The 19,595-nt window shown below is 36.8% G+C and overlaps 1 long non-coding RNA gene across 1 annotated transcript; it reads left to right on the top strand.

Annotated features, from left to right (window-relative positions):
* The first annotated feature begins 305 nt into the window (after positions 1-305).
* On the top strand, positions 306-11,691 carry LOC134758675 (uncharacterized). Its single transcript, XR_010134110.1, has 4 exons — positions 306-995; positions 6,222-6,338; positions 6,497-6,583; positions 9,054-11,691. It is a non-coding gene; the product is annotated as an uncharacterized lncRNA (long non-coding RNA).
* The last annotated feature ends 7,904 nt before the right edge of the window (positions 11,692-19,595 follow it).

The raw sequence follows: 19,595 nt of genomic DNA, 5'->3' as shown, positions 1-19,595 counted from the left end.
GGGGACTTGGAGAAACTTTATGTCTAGCTAAAGGATTGTAACCACACCAATCAGCACCCTGTGTCTAGCTCAAGGTTTGTAAATGCACCAATCATTGCTCTGTGTCTAGCTCATCTAGTGGGGACTTGGAGAACTTTTGTGTCTAGCTCAGGGATTGTAAACGCACCAATCAGCACCCTGTCAAAATGGGCCAATCAGCTCTCTGTAAAACAGACCAATCAGCTCTCTGTAAAATGGACCAGTCAGCAGGATGTGGGTGGGGCCAGATAAGGGAATAAAAGCAGGCTGCCGGAGTCAGCAGCCCCAACCCACTCCGGTCACCTTACACGTTATGAGAGATTTGTTTTTTCACTTTTTGCAATAAATCTTGCTGCTGCTCACTGTTTGGGTCTGCACTGCCTTTATGAGCTGTGACACTCGCCGTGAAGGTCTGCAGGTTCACTCCTGAAGTCAGCAAGACCACAAGCCCACTGGGAGGAACGAACAGCGGCAGCTCCAGACGCGGCAGCTCCAGACGCGGCAGCTCCAGACGCGGCAGCTCCAGACGCGGCAGCTCCAGACGCGGCAGCTCCAGACGCGGCAGCTCCAGACGCGGCAGCTCCAGACGCGGCAGCTCCAGACGCGGCAGCTCCAGACGCGGCAGCTCCAGACGCGCCGGTTTGAAGATCTGCAGCTTCACTGCTGAAGCCAGCGAGACCACGAACCCACCAGAAGGAAGAAACTCCGAACACGTCTGAACATCACAAGGAACAAACTCCGGACACACCACTTTTAAGAACTGGAACACTCACCGCGAGGGTCCGCGGCTTCATGTTTGAAGTCAGTGAGACCGAGAACCCACAAATTCCGGACACGCTATTTCGGATTATAATTACACATTTCAGTTGAAATGTTGGTAGATTTTGAACTGACAATATTTACATTGAGGCAATGCAAAGGAAAAGAGAAAGCATCCTTGTCATATTAGAGAAAACTTCGAACAGTTAAAATTTTATGTAAGTATTTAATTGCTTCATGTTCAAATACTTATCATATAAGTCTAATTGATCATTCCTTTTACAAAATAATTTCTCTGCTTTGTCTTTAAAACTTGGGTTTAACCCAAAAATGTAGCCCAACATATTCACTGAAACATTCTAAGTAATATTTATTCATTACTGCCAAATACAAGCACTTCACCCTTTACGCACTTAACAATGCAAAATTACATGACATTATTTCCAGAATATTAAAATCTATTAGAGGTCTCAAGCCAAACATACTATGAATGTAGGTACCTTAGACTGTAAATTGCTTCATTCAGAGCAGACTGAATAAAGTTCTGATGATTATATATGGGTGAGAAAGAAAATCTTAACTGAATGAGGAACATTTCAAAAGACATAGCGGTGGGCAAATATTTACTGAGTTTGAGATACCTGAAAACACCACTTTGGCTTAGGTCAAATACATATATAAAGATACAGTGAGACAAAGTTTCAAAATGTGTTTGCTTTTGAAAGCCCTGATAAGGAGTTTGATAATTATCTAGCACACCAGAACAGTTTAGAGCAAGAGAGTGATATTTTGTTTTCTTCAAATATTTCTGATTGTCTCCCAGATCAATTTTTAAAAATCTGTTTCAATGAAATGTCTGTGGATTTGCTTTCACAAACAAGGGTATAATGAAGAGAAGTGAAACAAAGAGAAATGAAAGTAGCACAATACTTAACAAGACAGTTCCTGTCAAGAGTAACCAAAGGACACAATACTAGGTATTTTCCAGTAGGCATCTTAATTTTATGATAACTGAGACAACAAAGAAATGCTTGTGATACTCTATTAATGAACATAAGCAAAATCAAAAATGGGAGCTCAGTAGGTCTGAAACAATATTGCCCAGAAGCATAATTAGGGTGAAAAGCCAGAACTTAAAGAATACTTTTAGGAAGAAATTATAATAAGGATCAGCACACATCACAATAAGAAAAATAACATGAATTTAGTTTTGATAGGTGTAAAAGAAAAACAAAAATAAGATGTCATAAGAACTCATCAAAGCTATATATGGTGAATGAATATACACAATATGTTGAATAAATATCAATTCTGCCTAAATGTCGTAGATACTAAAACATGGGGAAAAAAGAGATAAGATGTATTTATAAAACGCTCCACTGCAGACATGATATTAGATTCTCATTTGTCTTACACAACGACATTCAATGTAGATATCATAATCTCCATGACTAAGATATGAATTTAATTGCCCAGAGTCTCACAGCTTGGATTGGATATCCAAGGAATGGGCAGGTGTCCTATTTATCTTCCTCTCAAGTCAATTCCACAATATCATGATAACGTGTTATAATTTTACGGAACATAAACTGCTTACTTTATCAAACAATTGTAATAACTTTTATTGCTAGCATTTAGAATTTATAAAATATTTTTAAAATCATATTTAACCCTTACAAACAATAAGGACATGTTGATGAAAGACATTTAGAGAATTAAAAAACTTGAAAAAGTCACAAATGTGAATATTTATTAAAATAAAGTATGTTATGTACATTTTAATGACTAACACTTTTGGAGGATACTCTTTCTTGTCTATACAGTAAATGTAGGTCATATTAAACTATTTGCTAAAGCCATAAAGAGTTAGTATACCTTTCCTGTTCACTAAAATTTAATGTCTATAACTGCTACTTAATTGCTTAAATCGGATTTAAAGTCAACATATTCCAGCAATTGACCTGAAATATTTGCCTTTTTAGTGCTTTTGATATCTAAATAGACAATAGAATTTTCAAAAAGAGGAGATAAAAGAGGGGCTATATGCCCATTGCATTCTTCTCTTCAGATTTGACATGACGGTGCCTTACTTTGAAATTCCAGATATGAATTTACTATATATTTTTAATTTTTGGCCCAGAATACAGTAAACCTTCAATAACGTGAGCACTTTAGAATATAAAATCAACTTAAGCACCCACTTGTTTCTTCCATTCCTGATGTAATCTTTATCTTTGCCAATATTCTGGAGCCATGTCTGACTTGTATGTTTTATCCTTGGTGCTTGGCAGATTGTCTGATAATAAAAAACTCAACAACTCTCTGTTACATAAAAGAATGAATAACCAATTGACTAATTCAAAGAATGAACTTCTTTTATGTTTATAAGCCATCCATACTTTATTAAGTGTATATATATACAGTATGTGCTATATTTATACATACACAGATAATCTTACTTTGTATACTAACATTGCAATATAGTTATTATTATTCAAAATTTTCAGAGAAACACATAGTGCTGAGAGGCATTTGAGAAGTTTCTCAGTATCCAACAGCCAGTAAACAGCAAAAAGTAGAGAAGGGTATGCATCCTTTAATGTTCATATTTTCAAATTAATAACGATATCATAGTGCAATAAAGTTAGTGAATACTGCTATGCTACTTGCTTTAATTAATGATATTATCTAGAGGGTTAATAGAAGCTTATAATAAAATTAAGTATGCATCACAAGTAGGCCTTCCCATCATCATCATCAAATCATGGTTTAGATTTCTGTCTTGTGTTATGAAGCATAACGTAGAACCTATGCATGGGTTCCACATCCGTGTGTTCAGTCAAACATAGGTCAAAATTATTTGGAAAAAAAATAGCAATACAACAATAAAAATAATACAATTTTTAAAGTGCAACTATTTACATAGCATTTACATTGTATTCGGTATTATAAGTTACCTAGAGGTGACTTAAAATATACAGCAGGATGTGCATAGGTTATATGCAAATACTGCACCATTTTATGTAAGGAACTTGAGCATCTGTGGATTTTGCTATCTTGGGGGTCTTAGAGCCAATCCCCTCTGAATACTGAGGGACAACTGTATATTTAATGTGTTCAGCATGCTATTCTAATATACGTACACACACACATATACACACACATAGGAAAATGATTACTACAGTTAAACATATTAACTTATTTATCTCCTTACATAGTTCCCTTCTGTGTGTTGGTTTCTGTGTTTGGTAAGAGCATCAAAAATCTACCCTCTTAGCAAGTTTTTAGTATACAATATAATCAACTGTCATCCTCATGCTATGCATTGGATCTGTAGACTTATTCATCCTACATAACTGCAAGTGTGTACCCTCTGGCTAACATCTCCTCATTTCCTCCCCTTCTCTGCTACAAGCATAATTTTAAAAAGTTTTTAATGAGATTAGAAATATTTTAGAGTTGATTATTCATATTATAAAATATTTATTAATACAAAATAATAGTTTAACAAGAATCCTTCCAGAAAATACGGTAAACAAACTTAACACTTGCAACGGTGCTTTCCTAACCCTACAAAGGATTCTGATTAATTTTTATTCAGAATACATTTATTTATTTATATAATGCATGTTTATGAAAAGATAGAAAACATTGTTATTTACAGGAATGCTAATAAGGCCTTGAATAAATAGTAAAGAATACATTTATTAAAATTGTATTTATTTGATAAAAATAAATTTGTTCTTACGAAGAATACATTTTCAATATAATTGTGTTGAGAGTCTTTTAAGAAACATAATAAGAAGATGATAGTCAACAGAATAGTATATACATCATTTATTGACTGTTGAAAAGCATAATGACCACAATGGGAATTTGAGAAAGGAGGACATTTCGTTATTTTCTACATAGGAAATAAAAATAAGTTTCAATTTAGTTTTTAAACAGATAGCAATACTCATTTACAGTATCATCATGTCTTAAGGACATGCAATAATATAATGCATAAGCTGAATAAAACTGTATACTATTCTTATACACTGAATATAAATGAAGAAAAATAAATTCTATCAGAGAGGTAATAAATATCATGCAGAGGGCACAGCATTTTGTTAAGTAACTCGATTTTTTCTTTACCAATCACTACACTCCAAATCTTTGATTGACTAACTCAGGGGATATTTTGAGAAATATTGAAAAAATAAAACACTTGTATTTCTACTATGGACCCAGTGCTTTTCTCTACAGAATTCAAAATACATTATGGATTTTTAGGTTCATAAAATCTATTTGCAAAGTTTTCTGAACAATAAGATACCCCATAGCAGTAAATCTTTGTTACAGGATTCTTTCCACTACCAGAGACAATGTAGTTTCAGCTATTTAAATAAGATTCTAAATTACAATATTAATATAACTTCAGAAGTATTGCATACATTTACCTTAAGTAAATAATACGTTGTGTGGAATTTAAAATCCTGTGGCAGAATTTGTTATTTCTAACATACTAGTTTAATTAAGACATAAAGACTTGTCAAAATAGTTAACAGTTTCTGATAACAATAAGTTGATCTTTGTAATTATGCTTAACTTTTCAGTAGCAATGTTTTCAAGGTACATCTCAAAGTCCTATGAGCATTTCTCCAAATAACGTTTCCTACTTTTTCATAAACACGTGTTATATAAAGAGATCTCATAGATACATCTCTGTTAATTAGCATGTTATGCTCTAATGAAATTATGGGTCCCAAAATAAAGGAATAATTTGGTTGTTGCCTCTATTTAAATAATAAGCAAATTTAAAAATAAAAACAATAGATAATACATAGCTAAATTCAGAAGCACTAAGAGTTTGAGATGAGGAAATACATTTAAGGGAGAAAACATACATATAATCACTAATGAGTAGACAAGAGCAGAGTAAGAGTTAGTTTATAGTGAAGATTAGGGGAACCAGCTTTAGCTGATTTAATTAACTGTAAAGTCCTTATGTGGAAGTTTTCTTCTACGATAGATCTATCTTTTGGAAATTTGAGAAATATCTTAATAATTTTCATTTGATTTATAGTAGTAAATAACAAGAGATTTAGTGATGATTAAAAATGTTGCTGATAATTTTAATTCAACATGCATAAAATGTAACTCAAGTACATTAGGCCAATGAGTACACAGGTGGTAGCAGGAGCGAACAATAAAAAAGAAACCATTAAATATGTTTGGATCAGAACCAAAGGAGAAAAAGGTTGACAGATGAAAATATAGGGGAAAAAAAAGCTGTTACGCATTAAATCGTGTCTCCTCAAAATTTCTGTGTTAAAGTTCCAAGCCAGAGTGCCTCAGAATGTGACCTTATTTGCAGATAGGGTCTTTACAAAGGTCATGAAGATAAAATGAGGTCATTAAGGTGTACCCCAATTCAACTTTATTAATGTCTTTATAAAAAGGGAACGTTGGAGGCAGACATAGACACAAAGAAAATGTCAAGCGGAAATAAAGGCAGACATCAGGGTGATGCTTCTACAAGCCAAGAACACCAAGATTTGCCAGCAAACCACCAGAAGGTAACAGAAAGCCATTAAATAAGTTCTTCCTCACAGCTTTCAGAAAAAAAAAATAATTCTGTTAACACCTTGATCTTAAGACTTCTGGCCACCGGAACTGTGAAATAATAGATTTCTGTTGTTTAACCTACACAGCGAGTGGTACTTTGTCTTGACAGCACCAGTGAATACAGAAACTGGATGCAGGGCAGCAAAATAGATACAAGCTTTCAGAACAAATCAGCTTTTTAAATCTTCATCCAAAAGTAAGTATAATGTGGTTTTAGAAAGGTAAGAATTTTTTTACATTTTTATTCAGATAGCGTTAAACTATCTGATATGGTATGGGTCAGTGTCCCCCCACCAAATCTCATGTCAAATTATAATTCCTAGTGTTGGAGGTGGGGCCAGGTGGGAGGTGATTGGATCAAAGGATTGGATCCTTTGGTGGTGTTCTCATAATAGTGAGTGAGTTATCAAGAGATCTAGTTGTTTAAAAGTGTGTGGCACCACTCCCTTCTCTCTCCTCCTCCTGCTCTGGGTCATGTAAAATGTGCCTGCTTCCCTTTCAACCTCTGCCATGATTCAAAGTTCCCTGAGACCTCCCCAGCCATGCAACCTGTACAGCCTGCATAACTGTGAGCCACTTTACTCTCTTTTCTTTATAAATTACTCAGTCTTAGGTATTTCTTTATAGCAGTGTAAGGATAAACAAATATACTATCCTAACTTTTTTTTTCTTTAAGTCTCTTTGTAATTTTGTTTGTGTGTTAGAGTGAGAGGTAAGTCTTTACCCTTGTATGACATTGTCTCTATGAACGCATTTTGTGGTCAATTTTGTGTTTGTCTGCTCATCAAAATGGGCACATTAAAATTACATTTTTTTCTCTGTGTCAGAAAACACATGTAGAAAGTACAAAAAAATGTGAAAGTGCAGATTAACCATTTATTCAAAACAACCACGTAGCAACCCAAATTATGACAATGAAAACTGCAAAAACCTGGAGCCTCCTGTTGTGTCCTTAGCTATTTACAGCCTCCATGATTCCTTCTTCAATGGTCATTATCCAAATTTGAGGGTAATAAGTTCTCTTTTCTTCATTATTGTACTCCAATGTATACATTCCTAAGCATTATTATTAAATATTGTTTGTAATTTAAGTGATGCTGGTTACAGTAGTGATATACTAGTTGTGAAAGCAAGTTACTGTCTCCTGTGCAGTTGGAATGGCAAAGGTCTCATGAAGCTTATCTCATTACTCAGTATTGTGCAATTTGAAAAAAAACAAAATTTCTCCCAGTACTTTATTCACTAGTGTTGTGGTTTGGCTGTGTCCTCACCCAAATCTCATCTTGAATTGTAGTTTCCATAATCCCCACGTGTCATGAGACACTCCCTAGTGGGAGGTAGTTGAACCATGGGGTGGTTATCTGCATGCTGTTCTCATGGTAGTGAGTTCTCATGAGATCTGCTGGTTTTATAAGGGTTTTTCCCCCTTTTGCTCAGCACTTCTCCTTCCTTACATCATGTGGAGAAGGAGATGTTTGCTTGCCCTTTCACCAGGATTGTAAGTTTCCTGAGGCCTCCCTAGCCCTGCAGAACTGTGAGTCAATTAAATCTCTTTCCTTGGTAAAAGTCTCAGGCAGTCTTTTACAGCAGTATGAGAATGTACTAATACAACTAGGTTGAACAATTCAGGCTTCAAGCCAGTAGGAAGTGCCCACAGGTAAAAACTAGCTGTGGCTAAAGCAGGCCAGTAAATGCAGTACCCAAATGGTGGGCAAAGGCTCCATCCTTGGCAGAGGTGCCTGGGAAAGTTCTCAATGAAATGCACTGAGGTCTTCTAAGGTGGAAGAGAGGGCGCCACTACAGCTCTCCTTCCAAACCAGCAAGAAAACAATCCACCTCCCAATCACACTCCTTACTCTCTGTTTCAGCTATTCAGATCAGACAGGCACCTCTTTTCAGCTGCAGGAATGCTGGTGTTCCATGTTGTGAGGGGTTGTGAGGCTACCTCTTCTGCAAGCCTGAACCTGGAGGGCATTCCTCCTGTGGGGAGGCTGTCACCCTGAAGTGTTCGAGGAGGGCTGTCTACGGGTTTATCCACTCCAAGCTCCCGTGCGAGAAGTCCCAACTGTGTCTGCAGTGGTAGATGAGGGGGAGAACTCCCCTTCTCCAAGACCCTTCATGAGCACCAGGGCTGCCTGATTGTTGGGCAGACCTTCCCCATTGAACCCAGCAATGCACCTGTGCCTCTGCTGTAAGAGACTTCTCATAAGTGGAAAGTTCAGGGACTCAGGGCCTGCGGTTTGGTTTCTTTTGTCTCACGGGGTCTCCCTTAATGTTGTCTACTCTCCCTTCCCCTAAAAGTAGCAGTCCTTGCGGGCCAGATTACTGTAATCCTGCTGCTCCTCTGGGTCTGTTCACCCAGTGGGGCTGCCATACTTATGATGGTCCTAGGGAATGTCTGCAAGGGATCCGGTGATGTCACCTGTACTCTAGTCTCCCAGTGGCAGGTACCAGAACCAGCTCTGATGAGGGTGGACAAGAAGTAAGTTTTCCTTGGTTATAAATAACGTTATTGTGTTGGCTTTCTCAAATGCCAGCTTTAGTAGTATTGGGCACGTGGACATACTCAAGACCTCCTTGTTGGCCAGGGTAATGCAGGCAATGGCAGTAGCTGAGGTCACATAAACGTTTTCTCCTTCCTGAGCACTGTGTCATTTTGCTTTCAGATGGTGTAATGGGATGTGCCAATTGGCCTCCAGCCAAGAAGTGGAGCTTGCCAAAAAGCACCAGCTATGTTGGTAACAGTAGAATTTGTGCCTGCCTTATTTTACCCAAGGTAGATATTCTGGTGTATCAGGCAATGGGCTGGGCCATGGAGTTCCCAAATGTACCTGCCCATCACGTTAGGCTATCAGGATGGATGGAAGGACAAAGCTGGGTGCGGGTGGGTCCAGCAAGTTTGCACTCTGGCTCCCCATATACAGGCTCAAGCAGTGGCCCCAGTGGTGATCAGAAGGCAGTTCCCCGACCACTGGAATACTGTTCCAGGGAGGAGTGCTGCTGCCTCCGCTGCACAAAAGATCCACATGAGGAGCAGCAATGGAGCCGGTGGCAGTAAGCCCCACTCAGTTCCCACGTACTTGGCAAGGCAGGTCTCACACCCACAGTGCTTTGCCGCAACTAGCTGGGTTCCAGGGAGCCTAGCCTGCTCATGGGACTCAAAACTGCCCCAGGCCGTAAGCCTTCCCAGTGGAGACAAAAACTGTGAGTTTCAGGCCATGCCCCTCTTGATCTGCCAGTGAAGTAGAGGTGCTCAGCTCCTGTGCCCATGGCTATAGCACACTTCCTACACGCCCTTCCGTCCTGGCCAATGAGTTTTGTCCCCAGTCACGATTCTGTCGCAATGCTCAGTTGATGCTTCTCTCAACCTGTGACTACATCATGAGTTGGCTGGCAGATTTCCGTGAGGTCTCCTGTGAGAAAGGATTTGGAATGGCTTCCCTCTGTCCCACTGGAGTTTGAAAGTGCATGCAAATCTTATCCCAATGCCACTCCTTCTCTTAGAGTCCCCACTGCTCACTAAATCAGCTCCACTGCTATATTGGATTAAGACCTTCTGTGACCTAAAATGCCTGAGTCCCTTTTGGGAGTGTGAGTCACTGCAGCGGTTTCTCTTTCTCTCACTTGCTATGGAGACACACAGTTTTCCTCTGGGTCATGGTTTAGGCCGTTGCCCACTGGTTCTTTCCAAAGGCGTGTGGTTTCTTTCACAGCATGAATCTTCACACACTATTTTGTCTTTCCAAGTGGGAGAGGCATGCTAACAATGTCTTCAGTCCACCATCATGGAAAAAAAAAAAAGTATTTTTTTTTTCTGTCTACAGTGGAAACACTCTTGCTTTCTTTTACTAGCTGTCTCATACTCATCCTGATTGTTACCTGGACCTGAGAATAAAATCAGATGTCTACCAAGAATCCTTTTGAGGGTAAAAGAATGTAAGAAAACAAAATTGGATAATAAAGACAACACAATAGCTTATTCCACATGAGAACTAGATGATGGCAAAGTAGTGAGAAATGAGAAGTTTTTAATCATGAAGACAGAGCAGAGAAACTACCTTTTCCAAAAAAGTAAAGATCATAGGTTTATGACATTTCCAGTATATTTGTGATTTATTCAATCTCTCCTGCCTTACTCTAATAAGAGAGTTTCCTACACAATATTTAGGAGCATTAATTATAGAGCTTGACTCCCTGAGTTCAAATCTAGGCTCCACCATGGGAATATATTAAGGGTTTTTGTTTTGTTTTGTTTTGTTTGTTTTTGAGATGGAATCTCACTCTGTTGCCCAGGCTGGAGTGCAGTGGTGCCATCTCTGCTCAGGTGATCTGCCCGCCTCGGCCTCCCAAAGTGCTAGGATTATAGGGTTAAGCCACCGCACCAGGCTATATTAAGTTTTTAATAGATTTCTTAACATTTATTTAAGCGTCTTCATTACAGAATAATAGAATAGTTCCTCAAATCTTCCAGTAGACATTGAGTGCAAATAAATTTCAATTTCATGAAGAGCATTTTAATTGACAAATAATTTCCACAAGACAGAAATGCTATTGAAGTAAGCTATTATTGGAAATTCTCAAACTCTATTGGAAAAAAGTCCTAAAAGGCAAGATTCTAAAATGAATAACAATCAATCCAGGGCACAATCAAAGGAAAGTGAGGAAAAAATCTATTTTTGTACTTAATTCATTTCTTAACTCTAAATCACACAGACTTCAATTATTAAATACTATGTGGGTTAATGTTTTGAAATGAAGAATTTGCCTCCTAATGTGAAATCTACAGTTCATCATAAAGTTGATGAAGTAATGTTCTTGGCTTAGTTACTCCCCAGAGAAACTAGTTCTCTTTTTGTGCTGTGTGCTTGGTACATACTAAAAAGAGAATTAAAAAAAAGAATGTATTTCCCATATGAAAATATGGCAGAATATTAATAGGTTGAAGTACTACAGCTTCTCATAAAGCACTGAGGGCCAAACACTAATCATTTTGCTGGGAATTTAAATATTTTATATGGAATCTGTTATGTGTTTTAATTCTCACTATAAAACTGGAAATGTATTCTTAAAATAAAAGTCCCCTAAACATAATTGAAGTGACCTCAATAACAATAAAATATTCAAAGAACATAACCATAACCATAATGAGCCAGAAAAATAAAACATTAAATCAAGAGATATAAGAAACACTAAACTTCTCTCCATGAAGTAGTAACACTTTAAATAAGGAAAGATTAAAGCGAATTTTTTTTCTTTTAGCTAAAACTTTCGCATCCTTTAAATAAAGATTTATTACTGTCTTATTAAATGATGTATATTTAAATATGTCATATTATGCTACATCCTTTTGTGAAATAAATTTATGGATAATATTTTATTAAATGAGATACAGAGAGAAATAGTTTAATAATTTTAGTGTGGCTAAATATCTTAACATTATTTTTAAAACTTCTTTCTCATATTTTTGCACATGTAGCTTTTACATTTTCTTACTTGTACCATTTTGAGAACTTGGTGAGAAAGGAAGGTCACAGCCCTTTTCAAGAGCTGGGATTTTTTGTCTAAGGTTGTAGTTCTAACACATTTTTCTGGACTTTTTGGCTTGTCTGGTCCCTAGAAAAGTTAAATCAGAAATAATAGTGTGGCTGTGATGAACAAAGAGGGCAGTCTGGTTAAAGATTAAATGGGAGCTAATTTAATGATCTAGATAATAGGATCTAGTTCAATTAGCCAGCAGGTACCAATAGGCAAGTTTCTACAATAAAATATGTCTCATTGGGGCTATTCAGGTTCACAGAAATAACTATCCCATGGATTTGCATCTCAGAATTCATATCAGCCATTTTGATGGAAATGTTGTCCCATTCAAGTGGTAACACGAAAGTGTTAAGTTCTTGTTTATGAGATGTCAGTCCCAAGCAAACGTGGTAACATTATGTTTAAGATAAATCTGGGTCTATTAGACTTATATAACAAGTTAAGGAATACATACTCTTGCCCCCTGTAGTGTAGATAGCTGTATTAGTGGCAAAACAGGTGTTATTGCAAATACTTAGGCCCATGAAAGGATACTTGATTATGTTCTGGTGGAAATATAGATTGCTTTTGTTTGAAACGCATTGAGGTTGAAAGAAGGTTTTTTTTTTTTTTTTAAGTTTAGAGAAAAAAGCAAAAGGACTTCCAAGTGATAAAGAATTCTTTTAGATCTTAGAATGGTACAGAATTTGAAGCAAACCAGAGGCGTTCAAGGGAAAGGGAGCATATAACCAGCAACTCAAAGTGGGGCTGTAAGATTGTGCTATGGATAGAGTGAAGGAATGCCACTCTGGGAATTCTGCAGTCCTTGCAAGAATGGAGAAATTATAAAGTGTTGGTGGTAAGAGGAGATTGTAAGGGCTAACAAGATTCAAGATTAATATTCCAGTGATGTCACCTCCAGAGAACTGCTTCTCCAATTTCTAGGTTATAGAGTGGTTTTGATGGAAGAACTGGAGGAAAGGCAGCCTTGGCCTGTTGATGATAAGTTTGAATAAAATTAACTAATTTCTCATTATTTTAGAATGTTTGAAAAATCAGGATAGAATCTTTGAGAACCCAGATAGAATAGAGAATTTGCATAGGCCAGATAGTTATTATTTTAGATGAGCGCTCTTTGTGTGACCCAGAAGAGACAGGGGAATTAGGACTAAGAATAAAATCCCAGGCCATGGGTGATAAAATTTTTCCATTAACTTAGCAAGCTTTAATTTTAATAGTTGATTAGCTCTCTCTATTACTCCAGATGAGTGGGGATAATGGAAGAAATGTAATTTTGAATAAAAAAAGAACTCACGGGATTTCTTGGATGACTTTACCAGTGAAATGAACCTATTTCTTATAGTCACTTGAAAGAGCCAGTAGAGCTCTCCATGTGGGTAATACTCATTGTAACCCAAGTTTAGCAGTTGCAGTTACCTCTTTACAAGGGAAAGGCAAAAGCCAGAAAGAGAACATGCATGTGGTGGTAAGAACATATTCCTATTCGTGAGATTTACGGAGCTGAATGAAATAGATCTGTCAATGATCCTGCTGAAGGTAGTTATTTTCCTGGCAGTACCTTTGCAACTTTACCGGGGCTGTGTTTTTGACAGAATGGGCCAGAAGACACACTTCTTTCAGACAGGCAGTGAAGTTTCTCCATTAATATCGGTGAGCAGTTGATTTAGTTTCTCTCTTTCATTGTGAATATTTTTATGAAGGTAAGACTGCATCCAGATTTGGGACTGAGTAGGGACAAAGCAGTCTTGTGGGTGTCTCCAAAATACTCCCTGGTAGACAATACATCCAATTTGTTTCACTTTGGTCTTTTTATGTTCAGGGGCTTTGAATTGGGAGATTGTAAGTTCCTCCATTACAGCATCAGGTGGTTAAGTAGAGTAGATTTAAAATATCTTCTGATAGCGGTGAGAGCTTTATGAAACAGCTGTCAGTTTAGCATATTTATCAACCCAGATGGTTTTTTTTTGTTTTTTTTTGTTTTGTTTTTGTTTTGTTTTCTTTGTTTGTTTTTGCTTCAAAGGTTTTTTGGAGAACATGAGTTTCTATTTTAAGTATGGCCATCTCATTTGGCAATAAGAAAGCTTCTAAGAGGCGTTACACTTATTTTTCATTTTTAATTGGTGTCCCCAATGGTGTCATAAATCATTTTGTTTTCCATAACATACCAAAATTATGTGCTATTCCCAAAGCATATCTACTGTCTGAATAGATGCTATGTCATCTTTAGCTAAAGAGCAGTTTCTTGTGAGTGCCACATGTTCAACAATCTGAGCTAGACACTTATAATATGATGTTGGCTGTTTGAAAATGTATAATGGCAAATCATGCCTAAAAATTTCCTTCTGAGCTGCTCAGATATGAACCCTCAACAGAGGGTAAGTTCTGGATTTGCAAGTGGGATCTGTGAAAGTCTGGGCAAGAGATATTGAGTCTAGAATATTGAGTCTTGAATGGCCATAATATAATCATGTAGTTGTCTATCAGTTGAGAGAGGGAGGAGAGTGGTACTCTCAGTTAACAATGATGTATAGTGAAATTAGAAGGGCGTAGAAGAATTTCATGAAAAGTAAACTGAGGAGCTGTGAAGTTTTGAGTGTTTTCAGGTAGAAGGGTCTGGACTGCATGAGGTATATAAATGTTTAGACTCTGGCTTCATCGAACGGCAGTCATTGCTTGAACTAATTTTGCAGTGGCCACTGTTGTTTAAAAGCAAGGATGAAAAGCCTGTGCCACAGGATCTATGGTAAGACTGAGATATCAGAAGGACCTTGTGGTTTTCATTGTGTTTTTATGCAAGGACCCTGAAGATGTGCTCTCTTTCCTAAACAAATAGAAAGAAAAGGAAGGGATAGTTAGGAAGCCCTAAAATGGGGATGGAGGAAAGGCATTTTTTTTTAGAAATTCAAATGCTGTTATAGAAAGTGAGTTCCATTTTAGGGATTCAGACATAATTTTTTTAGTTATGCCCTAGAAAGGGGATACTATAATAAAGAAATTAGATATTCATACTCTACAATAGCCAAACAGTTCCAGAATCCCTCCCAACTGTCTCATGGATTTATGTAGGAGGTCATTAAGAATGGTCTTGAACAATCTGGGGATAATGTTTTCCCATCGGGAAAATATGAGTTAAATAGTTCACTTGGGGATACAAAACTGAACTTTATTTACTTATTTATTTAGTATTATTATTTTTTTGGCTATCCAGTTTCCTGGCATCATTTATTGAAAAGACTAGTCTTTCCCCATTGAATGATCTTGTACCCTCATCAAAGTCAGCTGAACATACACACATGGCTTCATTTCTGAACTTTTAATTCTATTTCATTGATCTACGAGTCCCTCATTCTACTAGGACTACACTGTTTTGATTGCTGTTTGTCTGCAATGTAAGTTTTCAAAGAATTGGAATATGTGAACCCTCCAACTTTGTTATTCATTTTCAAGATTATTTTGGCTATTCTGACTGCCCTACAATTCCATATGAATTTTAGAATTAGCTTGACAAGTTTTACAAAAAAGCTAATAGGAATTCCAATAGGAATTACATGGTAGATTAATTTTAGAAATATTGCCATTTTAACAACTTGAATCTATAATATTAGCCTATAAATGTGAGATAGTTTTCCGTCTATTATTTTCCATTTATTTCTATCTTTAAAAAATTCATTTCAACATTTTGTAGTTTTCAGATTATAAGATTTGTACCTCCTTGATTAAATTTATTTCTAAGTATTTTGATCTTTTTGATGCTGTTGTAAATGAAATTGCTCTCTTAATTTCATTTTCTAATCATTCATTGGAAATGTGTAAAAATGCAATTGATTTTTCTATATTAATCTTGTATCCTGCAAGTTTGCTTTACTCTTTTATTAGTTCTAATAGTTTTTCAGTGGATTTCTCAGAATTATATATAAGATCATGTCACATGTGAATAGAAATTATATTACTTCTTCTTTTCCAATCTAGATGTATTTTTTTTATTACTATAAGTTCTAGGGTACATGTGCACAACGTGCAGGTTTGTTACATATGTATACATATGCCATGTTGGTGTGCTGCACCCATTAACTCATCATTTACTTTAGGTATATCTTCTAATGCTATTCCTCCCCCCTCTCCCCACCCCACAACAGGCCCCAGAGTGTGATGTTCCCCTTCCTGTGTCCAAGTGTTCTCACTGTTCAATTCCCACCTATGAGTGAGAACATGCGGTGTTTGGTTTTTTGTTCTTGTGATAGTTTGCTAAGAATGATGGTTTCCAGCTTCATCCATGTCCCTACAAAGGATATGAACTCATCCTTTTTTATGGCTGCATAGTATTCCATGGTGTATATGTGCCACATTTTTTTAATCCAGTCTATCATTGATGGACATTTGGGTTGGTTCCAAGTCTTTGCTATTGTGAATAGTGCCCCAATAAACATACATACATGGGTATGTGTCTTTATAGCAGCATGATTTATAATCCTTTGGGTATATACCCAGTAATGGGATGGCTGGGTCAAATGGTATTTCTAGTTGTAGATCCTTGAGGAATCACCACACTATTTTCCACAATGTTTGTCACCACGAGGCCTGCTCTACAAGAGCTCCTGAAGGAAGCACTGAACATGGAAAGGAACAACCAGTACCAGCCACTGCAAAAACATGCCAAATTGTAAAGACCATCGATGCTAGGAGGAAACTGCATCAACTAACAAGCAAAATAACCAGCTGACATCATAATGACAGGATCAAATTCACATATAACGGTATTAACCTTAAATGTAAATGGGCTAAATGCTCCAATTAAAAGACACAGACTGGCAAATTGGATAAAGAGTCAAGACCCATCAGTGTGCTGTACTCAGGAGACCCATCTCATGTGCAGAGACACACATAGGCTCAAAATAAAGGGATGGAGGAAGATCTACCAAGCAAATGGAAAACAAAAAAAGGCAGGGGTTGCAATTCTAGTCTCCGATAAAAGAGAGTTGTTTAACGTCATAAAACAAAGAAGGAGGTCATTTATATATTGGATGAGGGTTGAATTGCAAGGCCAGATGAAAATCTTCAGATTTACATTTAATGTTCATGAAAAAGAAGCAAAAGCATCGACAAATCTCTGGGGTATGGATGCTCAAGCATAATGTTAATTTTTCAATGTAATTTAAACTGACATTGAGAGTTAGGAACAATGGATATGCTGATTAAAAAACAGAGAATAAGTCAACAATAGTAAAATAAATAGCATTGTAAGATACAGAAATGAGGGGAGTATTGGGGTTTAGGATAAGAAGCAACCCAGGTTTTAAAATTTTATTTATAGCACACAAATTTTGGACTAATTAGTAACTTTTTATTGGGTCTTTTAATAGTTAAATAGGCATGTGGCAAGGACTAGAAGAGGAAATAAGGAGCCCCCCTGCAGGGGGTCCTTCAATAATAGGTTTGAAGCCTTCAAATGCATCATGTTTTAAAGAATACTGAGGTAGTTTAGGAAGGGGCTTAGGGGGATCAAAAACTCTGCTTCCCAGATACATCCTACCTCTATAGTTCTTATAGCTCAAGCTGAGTCAGGATTGGGATGGAGTATGTCTATAATGTAAAGTTTTTCACAAGCTTGGAGAGCTGTGAGAGGGGCAAGAAAGCTGAGGTAATCTATTAGAATAGTCAGAAAGCAAAGATAGCAGAGTAAGGGTCTGCAACTTCAAGGGTTAGTCCCACAGGTGAACATTAAATATTAATATTTAATTAGAAAATAGGTCTATGGTTAATAGATTAACGAAGGTTGTGGATTTTAATAAAAAGCTTAATACCTCACAATTCTCCACTATAATCCGACAGAGTACACAAGGGATTCCAGATGTCATGCAGTCATCTAGAGTTAGAGTTGAATAATTTCTTGAGACATTTTTAAAGGTGCTGTAATTAGACTTTGATTCATTTCTTTGTTGTTGAGACTTTTGAATCTTTCACCCATCAATTTTAGTACACAAAGGATTGTGTTCTCTGAGGGATTATAGTTGGGGAATTGTGAGGTGTTAAGGGAGTAAGAGTTTCTGGTTTTTACCAGAAAGTGGTGAGGTGGTCATTATTTGAGATTATTATTTCCTGAGGGTATTTAAGTGTATTTGAGGGCAAACATAAGCAGATTCCTTATGGTAGAGTCACTGAGACTCTGATGTTGGCTAGTGTTTGTTTGTTTTTGTTTTTTTTTTTTTCCTGCCCCGATGGGGCATATTTTAGCACAATACTCTTTTCAGTATCTACAGGTATCCCTATCTACTAAAATTTTTGTTGGGAGATTGCCTGAAGGTTTTAGGATGGTTTTCCTCAAGTCGTTTAAGTCTGAGCTATAAACTTACAATGTGTAAACTTAGCATCACCAACCTGGACATCCTAATGGTCTTGTGCTAAAGCATTAGTTTCAAAACAGGCATATTTTGCCAATGAATGTGATGTTTTTAATAGCCTCTTTCAGTCCTGAACCAAGTCCATTAACAAAGGTGATAACCAAAGCAGATGTCATGCAGTCATCTAGAGTTTGACATGAATAATTTCTTCAGACATTTTCTAGGTGCTATATGTAATTAGACCTTGTTAGACCTTGATTCATTTCTTTGTCGTTCAGACTTCTGAATCTTTTACCCATCTATTTTAGATGGGAAAGCCATCAGTGTGGAGTGTAAGAACTGTTTTTCTAATTTCTTTACCTCAATTATAGGTCTTAGTGATACTCTGATTTATTCATAAATTGTTATTAACTCTAACCCAATTGGCTTTTTTGAAACATAAAGAGACATCTCTAGATTCTAGAAGGAGTTGAATAAATTGGTAGAGATCTGGGAATCTCAGAGAATAAGCCCTAAGACTAACCTAAATTGTGTAGAAATTTTTTCTATTTTTATGTGGGTTTGAAAATCGTTATAGCATAGAAATGATATCTACGCAAAAGTTTTAAAATAATCTGTTGAGGAGAGGCTAAGTGGAATCCAATAGCTACTTATCCTCAGAGTCCTAATACTGGAGAAACAGGATGGAGGTCACAGGCTACCATAGGAAATTGAGAAACTGATGGGGTCTGGATGGGATAATAGAGTAGAGGGTAAACACAAGATGGGTCAGAACAAGATGGGGTGGGGGGACAGAAATACATTTGGAAGAACAGGAGGAAAAGGAAGGCCAAGTGTCCAGGGAAAGTGTATCTTAGATTTGGGGTGGGGGGGGAAACAAGGAGTAGCATTGGAGGAAGACTGGTGTTTTTAAGTGACTAAATAGCTTGTAACAAGGAATATTGAGATTGTTGAACGTGCTGCTTGAGATTTTATTGGAAAAACCACATTTTGGCTTCTTTAAAACAAGAAAAAAAGATCATTATTTACAAGAAATTTTAGATCCCTGAGATTCAAAAGCTCTTCAAAGATAAACTAACTTGGGGAGATCTCAAAGCCTCAAAGTGCCCATTGTAATTCTAAATTACTCTTAATAAGATTTTTGCCATTTTGAAGATGTTGGACAGAATTAATGCCATAGTGATGAAACCTCTAGGCAGCTGGAGTGATGGAAGAAGAGTGCCCAGTAGATTGAGAGTTATCTATAAGAGGAGCAAGATCAAGTAGAGAAAAAAGACAGGAGGAAAAAGTCATTCCATGCACAGTGCCTATCTAAAATCCAGAAGGGTTTCT

The sequence above is a fragment of the Gorilla gorilla genome, chromosome 5 (assembly GCF_029281585.2).
Source record: "Gorilla gorilla gorilla isolate KB3781 chromosome 5, NHGRI_mGorGor1-v2.1_pri, whole genome shotgun sequence".
Lineage (NCBI taxonomy): Eukaryota > Metazoa > Chordata > Mammalia > Primates > Hominidae > Gorilla > Gorilla gorilla.
This window is presented reverse-complemented; position numbering and strand designations above follow the sequence as displayed.